The following is a 24424-nucleotide window of genomic DNA, read 5'->3' on the forward strand; positions in this document are numbered from 1 at the left end:
TACTTTTGTTATTTCAGTTTCTGAGTAAGTATTCAGGCCAGTTTGATGTGTTTTCTTTGCTATGTGTTTGAGATATGTGAAAAGGGTACTTAGGCGAGGGTGTACTTTATCGCACTCGACCTAAACCCTAATTTGAATGTATAATTGTACTTGGCATATGTATATGAACCTTTTGGAACCAAAACCCTTGAGCTTGTGGCTCGGGGCGACTTTCGAGTAAAGTTTGTGAAGTTTGTAAAGTTTGTGAGTTCGTGGGCCCGATCTAAGACCTATTTGGACTATTCGAGCCGGTTAGGGCTTGGTCGAAGTCAGTCCAACTTAGTCTGAGGTCACCAAGTTTGTAGGTTCATGTTATGAACCAATTTTGTGAATCCGGTTCACCGAGAAGGTGACCAAGTTTGTGACCCGAACTTGTGACTCAAGCTCAAGTTTGTGATTTCGTTCGCCCGGGCAAGTTTGTGAGGTGATTGGCCAGTGAGGGTGATAAGGTGTCGGTGGGTGTACAAGTGAAGTTCTACGGACTATTAAGTGTGGTCGACGGAGTGTCGGTAGGAGATCACGCATGGCATATGAATTGGCTTTGGAACCACCTGTATCCTTATTATGTGATGTTACTTTTCTGCTTTTGCTTTACTCTTATTGTGTAATTGTTGCTACGTGAATTTATGCTTTCGCCCCTGTTTACTTACTAAGCATTTAGCTTACCCCATTCCTTTTGTTTTCCTTAGCAGGGGCCGACGCGGGGATTTTGGCACTTACACTAGTGTAGTTAAGTTTGTTTGTAATAGTTGGACAGTTAGGATGTTTGTTTTTGTTTTGGTGATTTGTATAAGGACCCTTCTTAGGGTCTATCTTCTGCTGGTTGTGGTTGTAGTATATTAGAGTGGTTTGACTCGAGACTTATGAAGATGTAAATATAACTTTTGGATTGTATATATTGTATTTAGTGCTCTTTCGAACTTTAAGTTTTGAGTTCTGGCGTGAGCTAGGCAGGCGGCCCGCCGATACCCTTGGATCCGCCCTTGGGAGAAGTGGGGTCGTCACAGTCACATTACGGATAGGCGTAAAAATCTTAGTTTACCCTAACGATGAATGCAAAAGGGAAAACTCTTAATTCTATTCTTTATTCTAAACATTGGGGATGTAAAATGAGTAGTATAGCTATTATAAGGGAATAAATGCCAAATAAAAAGGAATTTTAAGAAAATATGAGGGATTTTACAATTCCAGTGATTACAATTAGGGTTTTGATTCAAAATGAGAGATTTAAGAAAATCGGTTAGTCACAAGTAAACTAGGGTTTTTTTATTAGACTTTATGGTTTCTAGAATTTAGCGTTTGTCATGTTTAAAGCAAAACAATGTCTTAAATAAAGAAATCATAATATTCTCTTTGAAACTAAACAACAATAGTATCCTAAAAGTTAGGGTATCACATCTCCAAGAACTCTCGCCAACCGTACGCCGTCTCTAGGTCTGCCGGCCACCAGACCTCGGCTGAGTCTTGGGGTACTGGTCGTGCTGTTTCTCGTATCTCTCGTGTTCCTGGCGGTGGCACTCACTGTGCTGGTCAGGGTGCCTATGGCAACCTGTGACGCCCCCACTTCTCCTTAAGACGAACCAAAGGGTATTCGCGGAACACCTGCCTAGCTCTCGCCAGGACTCACTACAATCCTTAATTCAAAAGTTCGGAATACTTCAAATAACTTCAATACATAATTAAAGTACTCCAAAATATCTCACACTTACAATTAATCAGTTCTCAAACTTAATACAACCCAAAAGAATATTTACTACAGCCATCTGCTGTAATACAATTTAAAGTCTTCAAAAGATAGCAATCTAGTACTATTCACGAGCACTCTTGGTCTCGAACCCTGTTAAAGAAACCCAAAACGTGGGATGAGTTATGACAGCCCCACCTCCCCCTAAGGCAAACCAAAGGGCTCGGCGAACTGCCTGCCCAGCTCTCGCCGGGACTCACTACAGTCCTCAATTAAAATACATCAATCACATCCAATAACATAGGGTACAACCTCAAGAATAAACGAAATAACATTTTTCAAACTTAGAACGAGATAAGATACATTATAAATCTCAAGTAAGGGTATCATTCCCCAAATAAGACAAAAGTCCTCAGTACTCAAATACTTATCAAGTGAATCGAATTCAAATTATATATGAGATATCCCTTCAGGCACTAATAACTCAATACAAGCGCTTTCTTTGGCCTCGAGCCCTGTGGGGAAAAATTATTTTTGGGGTCACTAATTAAGCCTCAAAACTTCCACTTCCAAACCTGTTAAGGAAAACAAATTGAGGTGAGCTAACGCTCAGTGAGGCCAAGGGAAAAACATGCAAGCATGCTAGCAAAGACACAATATAAAGCAATAACTCGAGTAACAAGTAACTACGAAACGTTAAGCAACTAGGGAATTTAATCACAATAAAAGGATACGGAAGCTCTCAGGAGCTAATCCACGCGCGATCCAAGCTCAAGTAGTTGACCCTCCGTCAACTTTCACAGTTATCCATGTAGAACTCCACTTACTACCTCCAGCCACCATGACACCCTCTTGGATCCGTAACCAAACAAGCATGTAGGTGGTATCACTTAACAAGTATACCTAGCAAGACCCCTTATTTGGATCAAGCTATAACACTTCCCAAGGTTCACCAAGTTTCTTGACCAAGCCCTTGCCGGCTCGAGTTACAAGGCTAGCCAATGGGTTAGGGCGTCGCCCCCATTATATTATATAGGACTACCCATCAATTTCTCTCATGAGTACGGGGTTGTCTAAGCCCTAGGCCACGACCCCTTTTTCTCATTCCTGCTGCCATACTTAATAGAAGTCTATAAGCACAAGAAAAAGAATAATTAACCATAAAAGAACTTAATGCATATACAAGTTGCAAAAATATTTAGAATCAAAACATGCTTCTTTACTTGTATCAAAAGTTATAGCACGAGTTAGAAGTCACAAAACAAACCCAATATGTCAAATACTGCATAAAGGCAATTAAATGCCACATATAGAAGTATATGCAAGCAGGATACAAAAGGCCTCACGGCGTGCACCACCCTTCCTAAGTCCATAGTTAAACCAAAGGGTCCAAATATCACTAATTTCAATCAGATCACATGCTTTTACGAAATTAGATCCAATCAAACCATAACACAAGCTAAAACCAAAGGTTATCCATTCGAAATTCAAAATCTTGTAAGTCCCACAGACAACCAAGAGGGGGGGTGAATTGGTTGATTAAAATCTTAACCAAGTTTATGCACTTTTTTTCTTTAATGAAAATTTACCTTCCTTTTTAGTAATGATCAACCAAGTAGATTAGAAGACAATAGCAATATTAATCAGAGAAGCAAGTATAGATAAGCAATGAAGATTTTATTAAACAGAAATATAAAATAGAGAAACAAACCAAGTGTCTACCAAGCTTTACCCAAACTTGAAGACCAAACACTAGGAAGAGCAACTTCTCTTTGATGAACGAAGATCAACTAGATGTACAATGGAGGGAGCTCTTCCTCCTTGCCCTAAGCCTCACTTAGTCAAGCTAGGAAGTTTTACAATCACTCAGAAAACCCTCAACAAAGCTACACTAAAGATCCTTTCAACCACAAAAGAAATGCTCAACAGAAATTCACACCACTTTAATACAAATCTGCTTTGGAGACTATTTTCTAGCTAAAATATCTCTTGAGAACTTGTAAACAAAGTGAGCAAAAGTTCCTACTTCGTTCAGACCAGTTTGATTTTAAAGGGATCCAGAAATGGGCTTCATCAATGCTTCCAACGGATAGAAGGCAGCTGAAGAGTCAACTAGCCGTTGGGGCTGTCGGACGTCCGACGATCGAATCATCGTCCGAACCAATCGTCCGATGATAGCCAAGTTGAGGTTCGGACGTCCGATAAGTTCTTTGTCGTCCGACAGCACAGCGTCCGACCTTGGGCCGAGAGCTAGCAAGTTATCTTGGAATTTTTCGGACGTCCGATGCGGTTGATTAGCGTCCGATGGCAAGCGTCCGATCCTTCCGGACGTCCGATGCTTCCATGTGAGCGTCCGACGGTGCTTCCTTCCTGATGTTCTTTATCTTTTCGGACGTCCGACAGTTTCCTTTCGGCCGTCCGACCTGATTGTCCTGTTTTTGCTTCTCATTTTGGTTGTTTTACATTTCATGACATATTTGAACCTGATTCTTGGATAGACAAAAAACACTTGTATTTGAGGAAGGTTAGACAAATATTTCAAAGTACCAAGAATGACAAACTAGACATACTTAAAAGACAATATCTTTGATCGAAAACAAAACAATGACTAAATTCATTCATATTATTCCAATCTTGTTTGCCACATCCAAAGCAACGTAGTCAGGAGATAAACGAACATATGCTTTCTTTGTTCCAACAGACCTGATCAAAGTGTTCACTTTCTTGGTCTGTATAAACAAACTTTTGTGATCATCAAAACCAAGAATAACATTCTCCCCCTTTTTGATGATGACAAAACAAAAGTTTGAAATGAAATTGATGATTGAAATGAAAACTCCCCCTGTCTTAGTGAATCCTAAAATTTAAAAATTTTGAAAACCTCCCCCTCACTTGGCTGCCCATCCGAGTTAAACAATTAAACATTAAACAATTAAGCATATCAGCCAATCCAAATTTAAACAATCAATCCAACATATCCTAACATCACTAATCATCACAATTAAGCATATCAGCCAATCCAAATTTAAACAATCAATCCAACATATCCTAACATCACTAATCATCAATCACCAATCATCACTCAATCCAATCATTCATCAATCACCAATCATCACTCAATCCAATCATTATACCATCTCCCCCTTTTTGTCATCACAAAAGGGCAACCAATCACATCAACATCAACATCCCTTTTTGTCATCCACACAGTCACAAATTTACACAAGTTCACAAATCAACATCCTGGTGACACCATCCAACACATCCATCAAAACAGTACTTAAAATAAACAATCATATTCAATAGACAATCATACAATCCACAAATTCATTACATTCACACAAGCAGAATAGACAATCATTCATCAAAATATTTAGACATTCATCAAAACAGTACTTAAACATCCACCAGATCATACCAAAAGAAACTTAAAATATCCATTACAATACATATTCATTGTTGAATACCACAAACACATAAAAGAGACAAACAGAATGCAAATGTCCTAAATGATGAACTAAGTGGATCCAGGAGTCCTCCGAGAGAGCTGATATTGAGAGAGGTCTTCCTCATCAGTTTCTTCATCATCTTCAGTAGCTTCTTCAATTGGTGCCTTGCCTTTGTCTGATGTGGAAGGGCCATGAGGAGTCACAGGAGTTGATGGATTCGGATCTGGAACTGATGAACCTGGATCAGTGGTTCGAGGTTCTTTGTCATGTGAGACTTCCTCAACCACAGGTGGAGGAAAAAGAAGGTTCTTTTTATCAAGAAAGGCAGCTTGTTGCTCAGAAGACATGGTGAGCATTAGGCCATGTTCTAGAAGAAGAACATGCTGTTTGAGTTCATGAAGAAGCTCAATTACCTCATTACTGGAAGAGGAAGATGCTTTAGTGGTAGACTTCCTAGGGTGAATGGGAGTGAGTGAAATGGGTGAAGAATCATGTACAGTCTTAGATCTTTGTTCACTAGATGATGCCCCCTTATATGCCCACAGATTATCTTTAAAAATAAGATTTTTCCTTTCAAAATATGCTCTGGTAAAAGCATAAGAAGATGCTTCTTTGGGACAAACACCTAGAATTGGAACTTTGTAAAATTCAAAAATCTTTTGAAGAAACTTCCCATAGGATAGTTTTCTTCGAGAGTCAGTAGCATAGCGAAGTAAAAACTTGCACATGACAAAGCCAAAATCAATCCGAATTTTTTCTCGAAAACAGTAAAAAAGATACAGCTCCATTTTGTTTGCATCAGTTCTATGGCCATCAGTGGGCACAAGCAAGTTTGAAATGATAGAAAAGGCAATCAAATTCACAGGAGCCAAATCATTCAACTTAGCATCAGCAGGTGAAGAAAAACTTCTTTTGAAATAAGTTAACATTTTTGTCCCATCAAAATGATTTGCAGCAGTAGGAAGCTCTTCATAAGAAAAGAAATTAGCAACCTTATCTTTGCACAAACGTTCAATGGTAGTCTTTAAAATGGAATTCACAGTATCAGAATCAAAGATTAGGTCTACCCCATTTACCCTAGACATGATCTCAGTTTGGTCAGTTCCTTTCCTAAGGTTAGCAAAAAATTGATGCAGCATATCAGGATAGTAGACATTGGGCATGGAAATGAGATGCGACCATTTCTGGAAATCAAATAGACTTAGAATGGATTCTAAACCTATGGAACGAAATTCAGAGGGGTTTACAGTTCTTTGAGGGATGACACCCTTCTGAGATATCCAGGCGTATTTGTCTTTCGCAGCATCATCAAAGAATGGAGGGAGAGGGACTGATTTAGGAGGCGGTTGAGAAGAGGTCCCCTGTCCAGATTCTGGTTGAGAAGTGGGTTGTGGAGTAGGTCGTGACATTTGACCCTTGATAGCTCCCCTTTTGAAGCGTTTGGATGTCCGTTTGACAGTAGGAAGATTCTCATCCTCATCCCTGAGTGGATGCTTGCGTCCGGCAGTAACTTTTCCTCCCCTTAGATTCACCATTGTTCTAAATGTGTGGAATGGAGGATGCAAATGATGCACACAACAGTAGGGAAGTGAATCGCACAGAAATTTTGGGACAAAAACACCTTGAACGAGATTTGACAGAGCGGTTATGCAAGAGTAGGGTTGTGAGGAAAATTTGGGGATTTGCGAAGTGTTACTCAGTTTGGTGAAATGATCAGGAGAAATGAAACGCAAACGATGGGGAAATGTTTTGGTTGAGTCAATTTGGGAATGGTAGCTACAGAATGGTACGAATTTGAGAGTGAGAGAAGAGAGGGTTTTCGTCCGAGAGGAGATAGAATAGGAAGAGACTGAAGCAAATAAGGAAGAAAGTTATTTTAAAAAATGAGCCGTTGCACTGTCGGACGGCCGAACGAAGTTGTGCGTCCGACAGCTGCGTCCGAACAGGTGCAATCTGGAAAATGGCTGAAGAACATCATCGGACGTCCGTTCATCCTCTTTCGGACGTCCGAAGGCAATGAAAAATTTATGATGATTTTTCGAACATTCCTAATTTTGATCTTAGATGAATGAATTGATCTAATGGCAAAGCTTTTGTAAAAATATCAGCAAATTGATCTTTAGAACTAACATAATTTACACAAATTTCACCTTTTTGAACAAGATCACGAATAAAGTGGTGCTTTATTTCAATATGCTTTGTCCTAGAATGCTGAATAGGATTTTTGGTCAAATTTATAGCACTAGTATTATCACAGAATACAGGCATGCAGTCATACAACAATCCATAGTCATTCAGGGTATGCTTCATCCATAAAAGTTGAGCACAACATGCACTAGCGGCAATATATTCTGCTTCGGTTGTAGACAATGAGATTGCATTTTGTTTCTTGCTAAACCAAGAGACTAAAGAATTTCCAAGAAAGTGACAAGATCCACTAGTACTCTTTCTATCTACACGACACCCTCCAAAATCAGCATCCGAATAACCATATAGTGCAAACTCACTGGATTTAGCATACCAAAGACCATAGTCTAATGTACCTTTCAAATACCTAAAAATTCTTTTTACAGCATTCAAATGTGATTCTTTTGGACACGATTGAAATCTAGCACACAAGCAAACTGCAAACATAATATCAGGTCTACTTGCAGTTAAATAGAGTAAGCTTCCGATCATACCTCTATAATGCTTTTCATCCACATGATTACCTTCTTCATCTTTGTCAAGCTTTGTAGAAGTGCACATTGGAGTTCCAACTTGCTTTGAGTCCTCCATGCCAAACCTTTTCAGTAATTCCTTGGTATACTTTGCTTGATTGATAAAGATTCCCTCAAGAGTTTGATGTATTTGAAGTCCAAGGAAGAAATTTAATTCTCCCATCATACTCATTTCAAATTCATTTTGCATAGTGGTGGAAAACTCCTTACATAGATACTCATTAGTAGCACCAAAGATAATATCATCAACATATATTTGCACAATGAGAAGGTCATTCAACACATGCTTAGTAAAAAGTGTGGTGTCCACAATACCTCTTTTGAAACCTTTTTCAATCAAGAACCCACTTAATCTTTCATACCAAGCTCTTGGAGCCTGTTTTAAACCATATAAAGCTTTAGAAAGTTTAAACACATGACTTGGAAATTTTGTATTTTCAAAACCTGGGGGTTGATCCACATACACTTCTTGATCAATAAAACCATTTAAAAAGGCACTTTTAACATCCATTTGAAACAATTTGAAACCTTTGAAGCAAGCAAAAGCAAGAAGCATTCTAATAGATTCTAATCTTGCTACGGGAGCAAATGTTTCATCAAAATCTATTCCTTCTTCTTGTGCATATCCTTTAGCAACTAATCTGGCTTTATTTCTTACAACAACACCTTTATCATCCAACTTATTTCTAAAAATCCACTTTGTGCCAATGATAGGTTGATTTTGAGGTCTATCAACAAGTGTCCAAACTTCATTTCTCTCAAATTGATTAAGTTCCTCTTGCATAGCCAAAATCCAATTTTCATCCTTTAAAGCATCATTGATATTTTTGGGTTCAAAAAGAGAAACTAAAGCAAAATTATCAATCAATTTTCTAGATGAGGAACGAGTGTTTACCTTCTCGGATGGATCACCAATTATAAGCTCTTTTGGATGATTTTGGTTGAATTTCCAAGCCTTGGGAAGATCTTTGAGTGGATCATCATTTTTGTCTTCATCTTCCTCTTCTTGATCATTATGAACTTCATTTTCCATTTCAGTTGCTGCTGGTTCAGAACTTCCTTCATTTCCAATTGATAGCTTTTCCATTCCTTCTCGAACACCTACATCATCATCCTCACACAAACTTTTGGAATTATCATCATTGGCTTCATCAAATGTTATATGTATAGCTTCTTCAATCACAAGTGTCCTTCTATTAAAAACTCTATATCCTCTTTTATTCTCACAATACCCCAAAAATATTCCTTCATCAGATTTTTTGTCAAACTTACCAAGATGTTCCTTTAGATTCAAAATAAAACATTTACAACCAAATACTTTGAAATAACCAACCGTAGGTTTCTTATCAAAAATCAGCTCATAAGGAGTTTTCTTTAAAATAGGTCTCAAGAGTATTCTATTCATCACATAACATGCAGTGTTTACCGCTTCCGCCCAAAGATATTTAGGCAACCTACATTCATTCAACATAGTTCTAGCAGCCTCTTGGAGAGTCCTGTTTTTCCTTTCTACAACACCATTTTGCTGTGGAGTCCTTGCAATAGAAAACTCATGTGTTATACCATTATGATCACAAAATTCTGGAAAACCACAATACTTGAATTCCGTCCCATTATCACTTCTAATCCTAACAATTTTTAACCCAAGCAGATTTTGCACTTTAGCAAACATTGAAGTAAAATTCTTGAAGGCATCATCTTTATGAGCAAGAAATATCACCCAAGTGTATCTGGAATAATCATCAACAATTACAAAACAATATTTTTTACCTCCCAAGCTAGTGATTTGAGTGGGACCAAATAAATCAAGATGCAAGAGTTCCAAAGGTTTTGAAGTAGATACACACATTTTTGGTTTAAAAGAAATTTTAGTTTGCTTCCCAAATTGACATGCATCACATATTTTGTCCTTATCAAAACTAATTTTTGGCAAGCCTCTAACCAACTCCTTTTTCGAAATTTCCTTTAGTAAATCCATGTTAAAATGACAAAGTCTTCTATGCCACAACCAAGAATCTTCATTTGAAGCTTTAAGACATTTTAAGCTAGAAGAATCAACTTTATCAAGAATCACAATATATATGTCATTAAACCTCTTACCTTTGAACACAACATTATATTTGGAATCAAGTACAATGCATTCATGCTTTTTAAATAACACATACAAGTCTTTATCACACAGTTGACTAACACTAAGCAAGTTATAACCTAAGTTATCAACCAAGAGCACATTATGAACAAAAGTTTCACCATCCTTACCAACATCACCTATTCCAATTGTCTTAGCTTTCACATCATCACCAAATGTTACCTTTCCACTTGATTTTGATTTCAGCTTTATGAACAAGGAAGGATCACCGGTCATGTGCCTTGAGCAGCCGCTATCAATAAACCATTTTGACTTGTTTGATCCTTTATCCTGAAAAGATAACGTGTTTGGTACCCTTTTTAATTTTTGGGTCCATAATAGTTAGCATTGTATCTAACTAACCACATGCACTTCATCCCTTTGTTCAGATTTCTTTTCACATAGCAATTACTTTTCAAATGCCCTCTTTGACAACAAAAAACACACATAATGGAAGAGTCCTTAACATGTACTGGTTTGACATATCTTAATTCACCTCTTCTATATGTTGTGAAACCATGTGCAATTTTGTTGTGTGCAAATGTTCTTTGAAAAGTAGTAGGATGTGTAGATAACATGTTCCTTTTGTTAAACTCCTGCTTTCTTGCTTTCAAATTCTCATCCAAGCTGTCCATCCTTTTTTTCAAATCACCATGTCTTTCCTTCAGCATTTCACAAATATTTGTCTTTCTATCAAGCTCATCTTGAACATTACATCCAGCTCTTACTAGACTTTCATTGTCGGTCTTTAGTTGTTTATTTTGTTGAAAAAGACTTGCATTTTCTTGAATGAGAAAAGCCATTTTCTGTTTTAACTGCTTGTTTTTATCATAGGATTCCTTCAAGGCATTATGCAGTTTTTCAACAAAAGATTCAAGATCATCATCTTCATCATTATCACTTTCAGATTGAGAGTGTGTGGAGGTTACCTCATTATTTCCAATAGCCATGAAGGCCATTTGAGCAGATTCTTCTTCTTCTTCAACTTCCCCTTCGGAGTTGCATTCATTCCAAGTAATCTGAAAATTGTTGAATCTTGGCTTTCGATCAGCTTTTCCATCTTTCATCTTCTTCATGGGGCATTCGTTTGCATAATGTCCAATCTGTCCACATTCGAAGCATTTGTCCAACTGTTTCTTGTTGAAATCTTGTTTACCTTTATACTTTGCGATAGATGGCTGATTCTGGAATTGATTGCTAGGTCCTCCCCTTCTAAACTTTCTTTTATTCAGGATTCTTTTGAAGCCTCTGGTGATGAGAGCAAGATCATTATCATCACCATCCGAGTCTTCATCATCCAGATGAGCAGAATCATCTTCACCTTGAGTAGTCTTTAGAGCAATGTTTCTCTTTGCTCTAGCATCCTCTTCCTCCTGCACTTTAGATTTCAGTTTCAACTCATAAGTGGTTAGTGAGTTAATGATAGATTCAATAGGCACAGAACTTAAATCCTTGGCCTCCTCTATTGCTGTCACTTTATTTTCCCATTCTTTGCCCAAGGCATTGAGAATTTTCCTGTTCTTCTCTCCCAAGGTGTACTCTTTGCCCAACGCCTCGAGATCTTTGATCAAGTCAGTGAACCTGCAATACATTTTGTCAATATTCTCAAGAGGTTCAATTTTAAATGATTCATATTTCGTGACCAAGATGGCCTTTTTCTGTTCTTTCACATTGTCACCACCCTCATGGATTTCTCTTAGTTTATCCCACATTTCTTTAGCCGATTTGCAGCCTTTTACTCTGATTGATTCATTTGAATCTAGGGCACTATAAATAACATTCATGGCCTTGGCATTCAATGTGAGATTAGTCCTATCTTGAGCATTCATTTCAACTCTTGTTTTTGGCCGAAGCAACCCTGTATCTGCATCAAGAAAGTTAGCTTCATGCGGTCCTTCACTCACAATAAACCATAGTTCAATATCGATAGATTGCAAAAAGATAATCATTCGTTCTTTCCAGCTAACATAGTTAGAGCCACTGAACATGGGAGGCCTAGTAACAGATTGCCCCTCAACAAACATAGCATGACTGGTTGTCATCTTTACTCCAAGCCGTTAGAGCTTAATCTCAAGGAGACCAAGCTCTGATACCAATTGTAAGTCCCACAGACAACCAAGAGGGGGGGTGAATTGGTTGATTAAAATCTTAACCAAGTTTATGCACTTTTTTTCTTTAATGAAAATTTACCTTCCTTTTTAGTAATGATCAACCAAGTAGATTAGAAGACAATAGCAATATTAATCAGAGAAGCAAGTATAGATAAGCAATGAAGATTTTATTAAACAGAAATATAAAATAGAGAAACAAACCAAGTGTCTACCAAGCTTTACCCAAACTTGAAGACCAAACACTAGGAAGAGCAACTTCTCTTTGATGAACGAAGATCAACTAGATGTACAATGGAGGGAGCTCTTCCTCCTTGCCCTAAGCCTCACTTAGTCAAGCTAGGAAGTTTTACAATCACTCAGAAAACCCTCAACAAAGCTACACTAAAGATCCTTTCAACCACAAAAGAAATGCTCAACAGAAATTCACACCACTTTAATACAAATCTGCTTTGGAGACTATTTTCTAGCTAAAATATCTCTTGAGAACTTGTAAACAAAGTGAGCAAAAGTTCCTACTTCGTTCAGACCAGTTTGATTTTAAAGGGATCCAGAAATGGGCTTCATCAATGCTTCCAACGGATAGAAGGCAGCTGAAGAGTCAACTAGCCGTTGGGGCTGTCGGACGTCCGACGATCGAATCATCGTCCGAACCAATCGTCCGATGATAGCCAAGTTGAGGTTCGGACGTCCGATAAGTTCTTTGTCGTCCGACAGCACAGCGTCCGACCTTGGGCCGAGAGCTAGCAAGTTATCTTGGAATTTTTCGGACGTCCGATGCGGTTGATTAGCGTCCGATGGCAAGCGTCCGATCCTTCCGGACGTCCGATGCTTCCATGTGAGCGTCCGACGGTGCTTCCTTCCTGATGTTCTTTATCTTTTCGGACGTCCGACAGTTTCCTTTCGGCCGTCCGACCTGATTGTCCTGTTTTTGCTTCTCATTTTGGTTGTTTTACATTTCATGACATATTTGAACCTGATTCTTGGATAGACAAAAAACACTTGTATTTGAGGAAGGTTAGACAAATATTTCAAAGTACCAAGAATGACAAACTAGACATACTTAAAAGACAATATCTTTGATCGAAAACAAAACAATGACTAAATTCATTCATATTATTCCAATCTTGTTTGCCACATCCAAAGCAACGTAGTCAGGAGCCACTTACTACCTCCAGCCACCATGACACCCTCTAGGATCAGTAACCAAACAAGCATGTAGGTGGTATCACTTAACAAGTATACCTAGCAAGACCCCTTATTTGGATCAAGCTATAACACTTCCCAAGGTTCACCAAGTTTCTCGACCAAGCCCTTGCCGACTCGAGTTACAAGGCTAACCAATGGGTTGGGGCGTCCCCTGTGAGAACCCGTAAAAAAAAAAAAAAAAAAAAACCCTAATCATTTTCCTTAGGGTTTTAGTTCCCTTAATTGCATGTTTTCTGCATTTTTTGGCTTAGAAATATTTTCTTGGTGGATTTTATGAGTAATTATAGTTTTTAGATGATTTTTCTAGTATTGGAGAAATTTTAGAAAATTAAGAATATATATTGGACGTGGGACCCACTAGTGCGAAAAGTTCGGAAAAATTCGGCCAATAAGGTTAAGTTTCGGATACTGTGTAAAATTTATCGGGTGTTAAGAGATAAGTAGAGTGTGTGAAATGATTGATGTGAGAGAGAAAAGAAAGATAAGAATGCATTTATGGAGGTGACAAGTGTCACCTTCTCATTTGTTGGACTTTAAGAAACACTATTCATTTTCTTGACTTTTTTGACCAAAGGATTAAATATAAAAAAAAAATGCACAAAAATCACCATTTTCTTACCTCTTATGGCCGGCCCTCTCCTTGCAAAGAAGAAAGGAATTTCTCCAACTTTCAAGCTTCCATTTCACTCAATCTTCCAAGAACAAAAGCCTACACTAGATTCCACTCCATAAAATCTTTCCTTCTAGTGCTAGTGAGTTGTTTGGTGAAGTTTGTTTGAAGAGCTAAGGTGTCCAACATCTTCCTCTCTCTTGTTTCTTGGTAAGTGAGGCTTGAAACACCCTACTACGCCTAATGATGCTTATGTTATGCTTATTAGTGATTAGAGTGCTGAAATTTCTGGTTTTTATCTTGGTTTGAAGTGATTTGGTGAAGTTTTTATTTTATTGATGATTTTTCTGGTTTAATTGGATTATGATGGTGTGGTTGTTTATGATGATTGGAAATGGCCTATAATGACTCTAGTGGGTGTGAAATGTGGATAAATACAACTAATTTTGGATTTGGAGTGCATTGTGAAAAGTTAGGGTTTGAAAATCCCTAATTCTGTCCGGTTTTGGATCATAGGTTTAGAAGTCGAATTTGACTTTGCTCAAAACATGAAAGTTGTATGTATTGATGTGTTTGAGGTGCCTCCAAAATTTCAGGGCAATTGGATTAGTGTAGAGTGAGTTATGGCGTAATTACTGTAGCTGTTCTGCTTTGGACAGAATGCGAAAACTGTACTTGTATTTGGCTATTTTGGCTAGAATTGGTTTGGATTTTGAAGTTGGTGTCTTCTGATGAAATGTAGCTGGATGTCTTAGCTACCATATGCCTTTGGAATTTCGGCATTTGGACCTATATAGACTGAGTTATAGTAATTACAGTTTTGTGCGATTTGCAAACCTGTTTTGGTAATTCTGGTATAGGATTTGGCATTTTTGACCTAGTTAAGCTAGGAACTGGATTGAGGGGCCTTCTACATTGTTGTAGCCCTGCTTATTGGGTTCGAAACGGTGGGTCTTACACCCCCATCCGATAATTGTAGTGAGAGTTGTGCCATTACCGCATTATGAGGTCAAATCCGGTTTTCTTATTAAGGCCTAAGTTAAAGCCCTTTCTTAATTTCTGGTTTGCTACCATGCTTGTATATGTTTATGAAAACCCTATTGGGGTTGTGTTTAGCATTGTTTTGCGACTCGTTATCGTGTCTCATTGTACTTGCTTATGTGTTCTAGGGCGTGACGGCGGTTCACGACATTCCCCTGACGGAAGTGCATGACATAGCACTTAATTGCTTTGTGAGTATACTACTCACTTAATTGTTACAATGTGGCTTTGCTATATGTGAATTTGATGCCTTAAAGGCTTACTTGGCTATTGGAATTGATAGAGGTGAGGGTGTACTTGACCGCCCTCACCCCTTGTGATAATATTCATGACGGTGTACTGTTTACTGAAATACTGCAATTGAGATATTAGATATTGAATTTCTTACATGAAAACTGATTTGGTGTCGTATGGGCGAATATCCAACGGCTTTACTGTATCACTAAGCTCAACCCCGTTTGGTAATCGATTGGATCGAGCCGGCGAGGGCTTGGTCGTGAAAAATTGACTTGCCATGGGGACTGTACTGGGGAACCTTGTAGTAATGAGACTCTTGGTTCCGGTATACTCGAGTATTACCAAAATGACTGAATGGAGTGCGGGCCCGGTTGGGGGATGTTGGGTGGAAGGAATGGAAGTAAAGAGTTGTCTACGGTTGGTTATTCTTTAACATTGACGGAGGGTCTATGAGGTTGGAACAAGACTACAAGCGAGGAAACAGGCTCCTGAGAGCCATCCGTATCCTTTTACTGGTGTGATTTACTCTTAATTGTATACTTGAACTGAAAGGTTACACTTATGTGATTTTAGATACTTACGTGATAGTTGCTCACTGAGCTTTAGCTCATTCCGTTCCATTTGTTTTCCTTACAGGCAAATGAACACTTTTGGAAAAGGTTGTGATAATTGAATGACAAGTTGAGCTCATGTACATGTCTTTTGTATAGCCCTCTAATGAAACCCTAATGTGTCATGGGTTCGTTTTCTTTTGATTGGCGAATCGATATTGTACATTCATGATGAATGGTATTTGGCATGCCAATGTGGTTGTAAATGTTGAATTTCAATATGTGTATGTTAAATTGATGTTTGGTTGAACTTCGGACTGATTCACGTTTCAAACGGCCAAAGGAAAATTTTGAACGAAAGGCACTGGACAGAATCCGACCAGAAACTGGCCGGATTGCCGGCCGGATTGCTTGGAGAATTTGAAAAAAAAATTGGCAACTCTCTGCCTGGTATCCGGCCAGGAATATGGCCGGACATCCGGCCAGATTCCGGCCGGATTCCGACGGGTCATGCACTATTCATCTTCGGCTTCGATCTTCGTTTTTTTTATTTTCGTGATTTTCACTTGTTTACGCGCAATGGGATGTTCCGGAACGTAATAGATCGACGTAAACCGAACCGTTAGTCCTGGCGAGAGCTGGGCAGGCAGTCCGCTAACCCCTTTGGTTCGCCTTAGGGGAAGGTGGGGCTGTTACAAGTGGTATCAGAGCCACTTCGCGTGGTCTCTGCGCGAAGTGAGACTGGGCCAAGTGGTGTTGTGGTCCTAATTTCATGAATATGTCTAAGTGCTCGTTTGAGCGTAAGTTATGAACCGGGCATGTGATAAGTGTACGAATCATTATTATGGGACTCGAGGAAGCTAGGCATGTATGTCGGGTAGGAATCTTTAATAAGGATGGTTTACTCTTGGGACCGGTCAGCTCGAGATGTGAATTATCTTAGACGAGATTCTTGCGCTCGAATACGAAAGATATGAAGGCCTAGGTTAGAAAGGATTTGGTGAACTAGAAAGGCAATTCTATGGAACTTCGTGTGGTTTGTTTGGGTGTGGTTAAGCGTGATCGACCTTGATTAAGACATAAATATTTGGACGAAGCCCTAGAAGGGGAAAAGCTTTTCGTGAGTTCTTTTGTACTTGTGACCTAGTTGTTCATAGTATTTGTTGAGGACCCTATTGTTTCATGCAATGACTTCGTATGTAATTGACTGACTGTTCCGTATGATTGCTTAACCTGGTTATGTGATCTATGTATACGTGTTATGTGTTTAAATGCTCTTCGCAGTAAATGTTTGAGTTGCTTATTCTTGTTTCATTGTTCCTGTCTGGTGCTACGGAAGGAAGGGTTAGGTGCCCTTTAACAGTGTATTTATTTGATGACCTAGATTGACTTAGATTGATGGAAGGCACCCGAAGTGGTCGAGGCCGTGGACGCAGGGGTAGACAACCCACACCGATTAGGGGTACGGGGGAAACCTCTACTGGGCCCAATCCTGAACCACAAGCCGACCCCACTGTTCAAATAGCTGCTGCTATGCAGCAAATGACCAATTTACTAGCACAAGAAGTGCAACAACAGGGCCAGAACCCAAACCCTAATCCCGGAAACCCCGGTAACCATATCGAGAGCGAGGATAGAGCTCTCGAACGTTTTCAAAAGTTTTCCCCGCCAAAGTTTGTTGGGGGACCCGACCCTGACGTTGCTGAGAAATGGCTTGAGAAGATGGTAGATATATTTGCCGCTCTACACTACCCAGACGAACGGCAGGTGACTTTTGCCGTGTTTCAACTTGAGGGAGCAGCCCGTTCCTGGTGGAACGTAATTAGACAGAAATGAGAGCGGGAGCAGACGCCTAGGACTTGGGTGAACTTCATCCGAGAATTTAATGCCAAGTTTTTCCCTCCTCTAGTCCAGGAGAGGAAGGAGGATGGGTTTATCCGGCTCCGGCAAGGGGCTCAGACTGTGGCGGAATATGAGAGTCAATTTACCCGCCTGTCCAAGTTTGCGCCTGAACTAATCATGACTGAGCAACGACGGGTTAGGCGCTTTATTCAGGGTTTGAACGTTGAGATCCAGAAAGACCTCGCGGCGGCTCAAATCACTACGTTTAGCGAGGCAATGGAAAAAGCCCAACGAGTTGAAAGTGCACGAATGCAGTTTCGAAACTTCCAGGCTAAGAAGCGTGGATTTCCTGGAAATAGTTCGGGGCAGGGAGATGAAAGTACCCTTCCCAAGTTTGGACGAGGAACGGGAGGAGTAAGGATGCCGGGAGTGTCACCGGAGAGGCCGTCAAGAGGAGGCTCGGCTTCTACAGCACGCGGACCCTGCGGGTATTGCGGAAAATTAAACCACTCGGAGGATAACTGCTGGAGGAAAGGAGGAAAATGCTTGCTCTGTGGGAGTGCCGACCATCAAATTGCTAATTGTCCAGCTCGCCTGCGCGAGCGGCAAGGGACTTTGCCACCAACTACGACCAACCCTGCCCAGCCGAAGGGGGACAAGGATGGATCGAAAGTGTCCTCTCGGGTGTACTCCTTAGAACAACATCAAGTCTTTGACCCCTTAGAGGACGTGGAAGGTAATAATTTACTGAACCTGGCCAGTGAAGGGGTACCGATCTGTTAGCTAAGTATAGTGCTCAATTTGATCCCGGAGTAGGCAATGATAAGGAATTTCGAGGACGAAATTCTTTTAAGGGGGAAAGAGTGTGAGAACCCGTAAAAAAAAAAAAAAAACCCTAATCATTTTCCCTAGGGTTTTAGTTCCCTTAATTGCATGTTTTCTGCATTTTGTGGCTTAGAAATATTTTCTTGGTGGATTTTATGAGTAATTATAGTTTTTAGATGATTTTTCTAGTATTGGAGAAATTTTAGAAAATTAAGAATATATATTGGACGTGGGACCCACTAGTACGAAAAGTTCGAAAAAATTCGGCCAATAAGGTTAAGTTTCGGATACTGTGTAAAATTTATCGGGTGTTAAGAGATAAGTAGAGTGTGTGAAATGATTGATGTGAGAGAGAAAAGAAAGATAAGAATGCATTTATGGAGGTGACAAGTGTCTGTCGCGCCCCATTTTTGAATAAATAAATAAATGATTTGAGAAAATGTAGTTTTTTGATTCAATTTGTGGTTGGAAAATGAATTTTGATTTAAAAGAAAAGTGGGCCTCAATGGGGTTTTGAGAATGCGACGATTTGACCCAAAATTATAGTTTAAAAAGGGTTTTTTGAAATAAAAATCGGAGTCGCCACTTGGTAATGAGTTAAGGTGTACCAAGTCACCTAAAAATGAACTTTTAAAGAATAGGAAAAAGTAGTAAGAAACCCCTTTTAAACGACTCCTAGTCCACGTAAACCAAAGAAAAAGGTTCGGGAGTCACATTTGACAAAGGGGAAGGCAAGGATAAAATCCAAGGCACCCCTTTGACCTAGCCAGGGCTAGTTGCATGATTTAATCAAAGATTTTCCTGTTTTAACCAAAGAATTTATTACATTTGGATGCACTACATGAATGCAAAACCTAGACCTAGGGGTATTGGGGGAAATTTCTCTTCAAAGGTTGAGTGGTGCCAATCACATTAATTGTGAAGCCCAATAACGATCCTTTGAAGAAGTCACGAATAATGCGAGTGGGATGCAAATGAATGGAATGCATGTATGCAATGTGAGGGCTTGAGTTTGAAAAAGTAATAAAAGACAATAAATATGTAAATGAAAATGTGCACATGAGTGGGGAAGATACGGTATGTGAAATGATAATATGAAGTACATGTGTGCAAGTGATGATAAAAGTGTTCGTGTGCAAATGAAGAAACATAAAGGTGCACGTGTGAAAAATGGGAGGAAAAATGAAAGTGTGATGAAGGTATAAAATGGTAGAGTGGATTTAAAAATGCATGAGCCTAGGGAATTTAGGCATATTGGGTACGGGGAGACCTAAATCGTGACTCAATTTGCCCTTTTTATAGAGAGGATACAAGCGTGCTAAGGCTTAAAAAAAGCCACACTCGTCTATATCCTATATTTAAGGGGACTCTCAAGCAAATGAACCCTATAACTAGCATGAAATGCAAAAATCCTAAAATGGAGGGAAAAGGGGTTCGAGGGGCATGCAAAATGATAAAACTAAAAAGAATGCATGACATGTAATGAACATGCAAATATGTACTAACGAGGGGAAATCCCTAAGGGTCTAGCGTTGGACTAGCCCATTCTATGAATTCCGACTAGCGTTGGACTAGTGGAAACGTACATTCATCCATCACATTCATTCATGGCTATAGAAACCAAGTAGACATGCCAAACACTCATAAACACATAGCACATAACACTTAGCATGCTCGACTAGATGCAAGAGCCTAATAAAGCAAATAACACATAGCAACAAAGGTAAGCAACCAAACTAATAAATCTATTACATTTGCTAGCTAGGCACACGTCTTCAATAGGTCTTCATCAAATGCTCCTCCAAGCCCTATCTATTACAAGCCAAGAGGTGTACACATACCCCATAAAAGAATAACTTAACAAAAAGTAAGAGTAAATGAAATAAAGGAACTAAAGAAAGGCAAGGAAAGCAATTTAGACATGCAATTCTCACTTAGCACGTTGGATCACATAGGAGAGAAACAAAAAGATAAAAGAAGTTATACCTCCCTTGGAATGGTACCCAAATGAAAGAAAAAATGGCTTATTTATCCTCCAAAATAAAAGAAATGGTCAAGGTACCAATTTATTTGGGAAAATTAAAGAAAATGTGCAAAACAAAGCTCATTTAGATTCAAAGTTCACCAATTCATGTATTAAATACAACCTAACAAAACATGGTAATTAATGAAAGCAAACAAACAATCAAGTTGAAAAATTAAAGCTACCAAGGACTCAATTGCGAACATTAGCCAAGCACTCAAGCCTAATTAAACATTTTTAAGAGTTTCAAAGGTCCAAGGGCAAAGAAAAAGTCAAGTTATGGCTCAAAAATGCATTTTTAGGACCCAATTGCAAATATTAATCAATCATTCGAGTCCAATCGAAACATTCAAGAACTTCAAAGGTCCCAAAAATAATAAAAGAGCCAAATAATGATTGAAATGCAAATACCTTAGGACCTAATTACAAGCTACTAGAACTCAATTGAGTCTTTATAGCATTGCTGCAAAATTACAAGGACCAAATTGATTAGTTTTTCCAATTATTTGGGCCACAGTGGAACAAAGGGGGACTTGGGGGATCAAAGTGCAATGTTTATGAAAACTTACATGCATGCATACGGCACTTTCTTTGTTTCTGCTGATTTCTTCTTTCTGCAATTTTGCAGCTCATTCAGCCGAGATGTACTTGTACAGAGTAACCCAAAGGATCCAACAACTCAACTTAAACCAAACAACAAGATTTCTTACGTATCCTTTTAGCATGAACGGACATCAAGAAAATGAACTAGACTACCCAACTCTTGCCAACAAAACTTCTGTGGAGCAGGAAAGAAACAAATAATGAGGAAAAAAACATGTTAACATTTACAATGAAACATCCTAGTGCTTACTCTTTACCCAAAATCGAACCTAGAACATGAAATCAATGTTGCACCCTAAACTATCGCTTGTGAACCTCAAATTTCTGCAAATCAAAACTTGCGGCCAAACAGAAAAACAAAACAAAACCAAAGTAGCTATAGCTGCAAAACAAAAACCAGTATTGCGGCTAGTATTGCAGCCTGGCATTGTGCCCCTTGTTTCTTCTTTTAAATGCCAGCAAGCATATCATAACACACCACTTAAAATGCAAGAACATATCTCAAACAACCAATGCTGGCCAAGACAACCTCTCAAGACAACAGCTACTTAAGCAAATGGACAAACAGGAATGATGGGAAGGAAGACAGTATAACAAAAAGTTGCAGGCCTGGAACGCGACAAGTAACGTGAGCTATCAGCATTGCTGCAACATTTTTAGTTGCTCAGATTGATGCTAATATTTTTAACTAGAAACCATGAAAAGAAAAACAAAATAACCCAAAACATGCCATGACTTATTGATACACATGAATCTGGGACAAAAGGGAGTGGGAAGGTTCAACAAGGTCTCGAAACATGATAATGCAGCAAAGACTCTTCATTTTCGTGCGCAGGCTTCAGCCTCAATCACAAACCTTGAGCACCATTTAACCAACATCACAAGAACCAACATCATAAGCTTTTAGATTGCTAGCAAGAAAACAACATCCAATATTTCAACATACAAAAATCCATTCCAGAAATTCCATACTTCTTCAGCAACTTTATTCGTCAAAACAGCCATGAAGGAATAGAATACCAGGCGTGTATGATCAAAAAAAAAACACTCAAACAAGTCTAATTTTTCCGACAAACAATCTCTAAATCTTCAATCCCAACTTCCAGAAAGCAAACCCAGAACATCAAAACAAGATAAACACATCATATCAAAACATGTCAAACCTGCAACTTCCTACCGTGATCTTGCGGATCAGATTAAAGATCGTGAAAATCTAATGGAAAAAAGAAAGACTATACAATCTGCTGGGCTTGCTAGAAGATATGAAGTAAAGGGATTACCTTTAGCACCGTATGGGATCCCGTGAACCAAGCATAAATCGAAGAACTTGCGTGAGGATGTCGACTTCAACGCCACAGATTTCTGGTGAAGAAATTTCTGGAACTCAGCAACGTTTCTTCTTGTTCAGCTGCCGCTCCCCTCTTCTTTTTCCTTTACCGTAAGTTTCCTTTCTCTACTTCACTCTTGCTCTGTTTCTTTCTTTTGCCGTTTTCCAGATTTTTACAGCCGCCCCCTCTCAAACTTTTTCTTTTCTTGCCGTTTCTCTACCTCTCCTTTTCTTTTCCTCACAATCTCAGCCGCCACCCCCCTTGCTCTCTCTCTCCTTTGCGGCTGTCCCCTCTCTTTCACTCTCTCTTAGCCTTTCTTTCATTCAGCCACCAACTCCAGCTCTCTCTGGTTTTCTCTTCCCAACCCCCCTTAGCCGTCACTTTTCATCTCCACTAGCTCTCTCCAGAAAACCCCTCTCATTAGTTTCTTTTTCCAGCCGTTGCTTTTCATCTCCTCCCCCTCTGCCGGCTGCCTTTCCTTTATCTATTTATATGAGGCCTCTCCAATCCCTAAACCAACTCATCATCTTTCCATATTTGCAGCCAAAGGAGCCATCTCAACCTTTCTTTGCAAGCTGCAACAAAATGCAGCTTGCATGCTGCGTTTTTTTTTGTTTTTTGTTTTTTTTTTACCTGATAATTACAGAATATAATAATAATAACAAAATGACAAAAACCAGGTAATAATAATAAAAACAAATTAATTAAAAAACTAAACAAATGGAAACAACAAAAATGGTCATTTTTCAATTTTTCTTTCATTTTTCATTTTTCATCATTTTTCTCTTTTTTCTCTCTTTTTTTCAAAATAACTTAATAAAAATAAATAAAATGACAAAAGGTTGAATTTAAAAGAAATAAACATATTTTGTGAACAATTTTCTCTTTTTCCTCTTTTTCCTCTCTTTTTTTTTATTTTTCAAGAAAACATTGAATTTAAATAAGAAAGAAAACGACTAAAGCATATTTTTTGAATGTTTTTCCTTTTTCTTTTTCCTTTTTTTTTTCAAGAAATTCTATGCTAAAACTTAAAAATAAAAAATAAAACTAGAAACTAAAAACTAAAAAACGAACACGACAAATAAAAAACAACAAATGAAATTACACCAAAAATTTGGTGTCTACAGTTTGCCCCTCTTTGTCTGAGTTTTGAAAAAACTTGAGACAAAGAAGTAGACACCAAATACTTACCTGCGTTATTCGGCTGCGAATTACTCAAATGATGGGGACTGACCCCTGACAGGAAATTTTAAAATCGGGACTGACTCGAGACAGAAATTTAAACGGGACTGACCCGAACAGGAATTAAACGGGACTGACCCGAACAGAATTTAAACGGGACTGACCCGAACAAAAAGAATTTAAACGGGACTGACCCGAACAGGAATTGAAACGGGACTGACCCGAACAGAATTTAAACGGGACTGACTCGAACAAGAATTTAAACGGGACTGACCCGAACAGAAATTTAAACGGGACTGACCCGAACAGAAATTAAAATCAGATGAATTGAAGTGAGATGGAGTGTTGGTGGGATTGACCCATGTTTATTGGTGATGCAAATGAAAGAAGTGAAATGAAGTGTTAATGTGACTGACCCATGTTTGTTAGTGATACAAATGAAAGAAGTGAAATGAAGTGTTAATGGAACTGACCCATGTTTGTTAGTGATGCAAATGAAAGAAGTGAAATGAAGTGTTAATGGGACTGACCCATGTTTGTTAGTGATACAAATGAAAGAAGTGAAATGAAGTGTTAATGGAACTGACCCATGTTTGTTAGTGATGCAAATGAAATGCTTACTGGCGGGACAAACCCAGCTCCAATAGCAATGAGAATGAGATGCTTACTGGCGGGACAAACCCAGCTCCAGTAGCAATAAAATGCTTTTGACAATCGGACAGTAGGATCAAACCCGAGCCTGCCGAGGTCGGAGGGATAAAACCCGTGCCCAACGAAAGTAAAAGCGGTCAGTGGGATAAAACCCGAGCCTGCCGAGATCGGAGGGATAAAACCCATGCCCAACG

At 39.0% G+C, this 24424-nt stretch overlaps 1 pseudogene; it reads left to right on the top strand.

Annotated features, from left to right (window-relative positions):
* The first annotated feature begins 1148 nt into the window (after positions 1-1148).
* LOC113735762 (large ribosomal subunit protein uL4-like) overlaps positions 1149-24424 on the top strand; it is a 78815-nt pseudogene continuing 55539 nt past the window's right edge.

Source organism: Coffea arabica, chromosome 3c (genome assembly GCF_036785885.1).
Source record: "Coffea arabica cultivar ET-39 chromosome 3c, Coffea Arabica ET-39 HiFi, whole genome shotgun sequence".
Classification (NCBI taxonomy): Eukaryota; Viridiplantae; Streptophyta; class Magnoliopsida; order Gentianales; family Rubiaceae; genus Coffea; species Coffea arabica.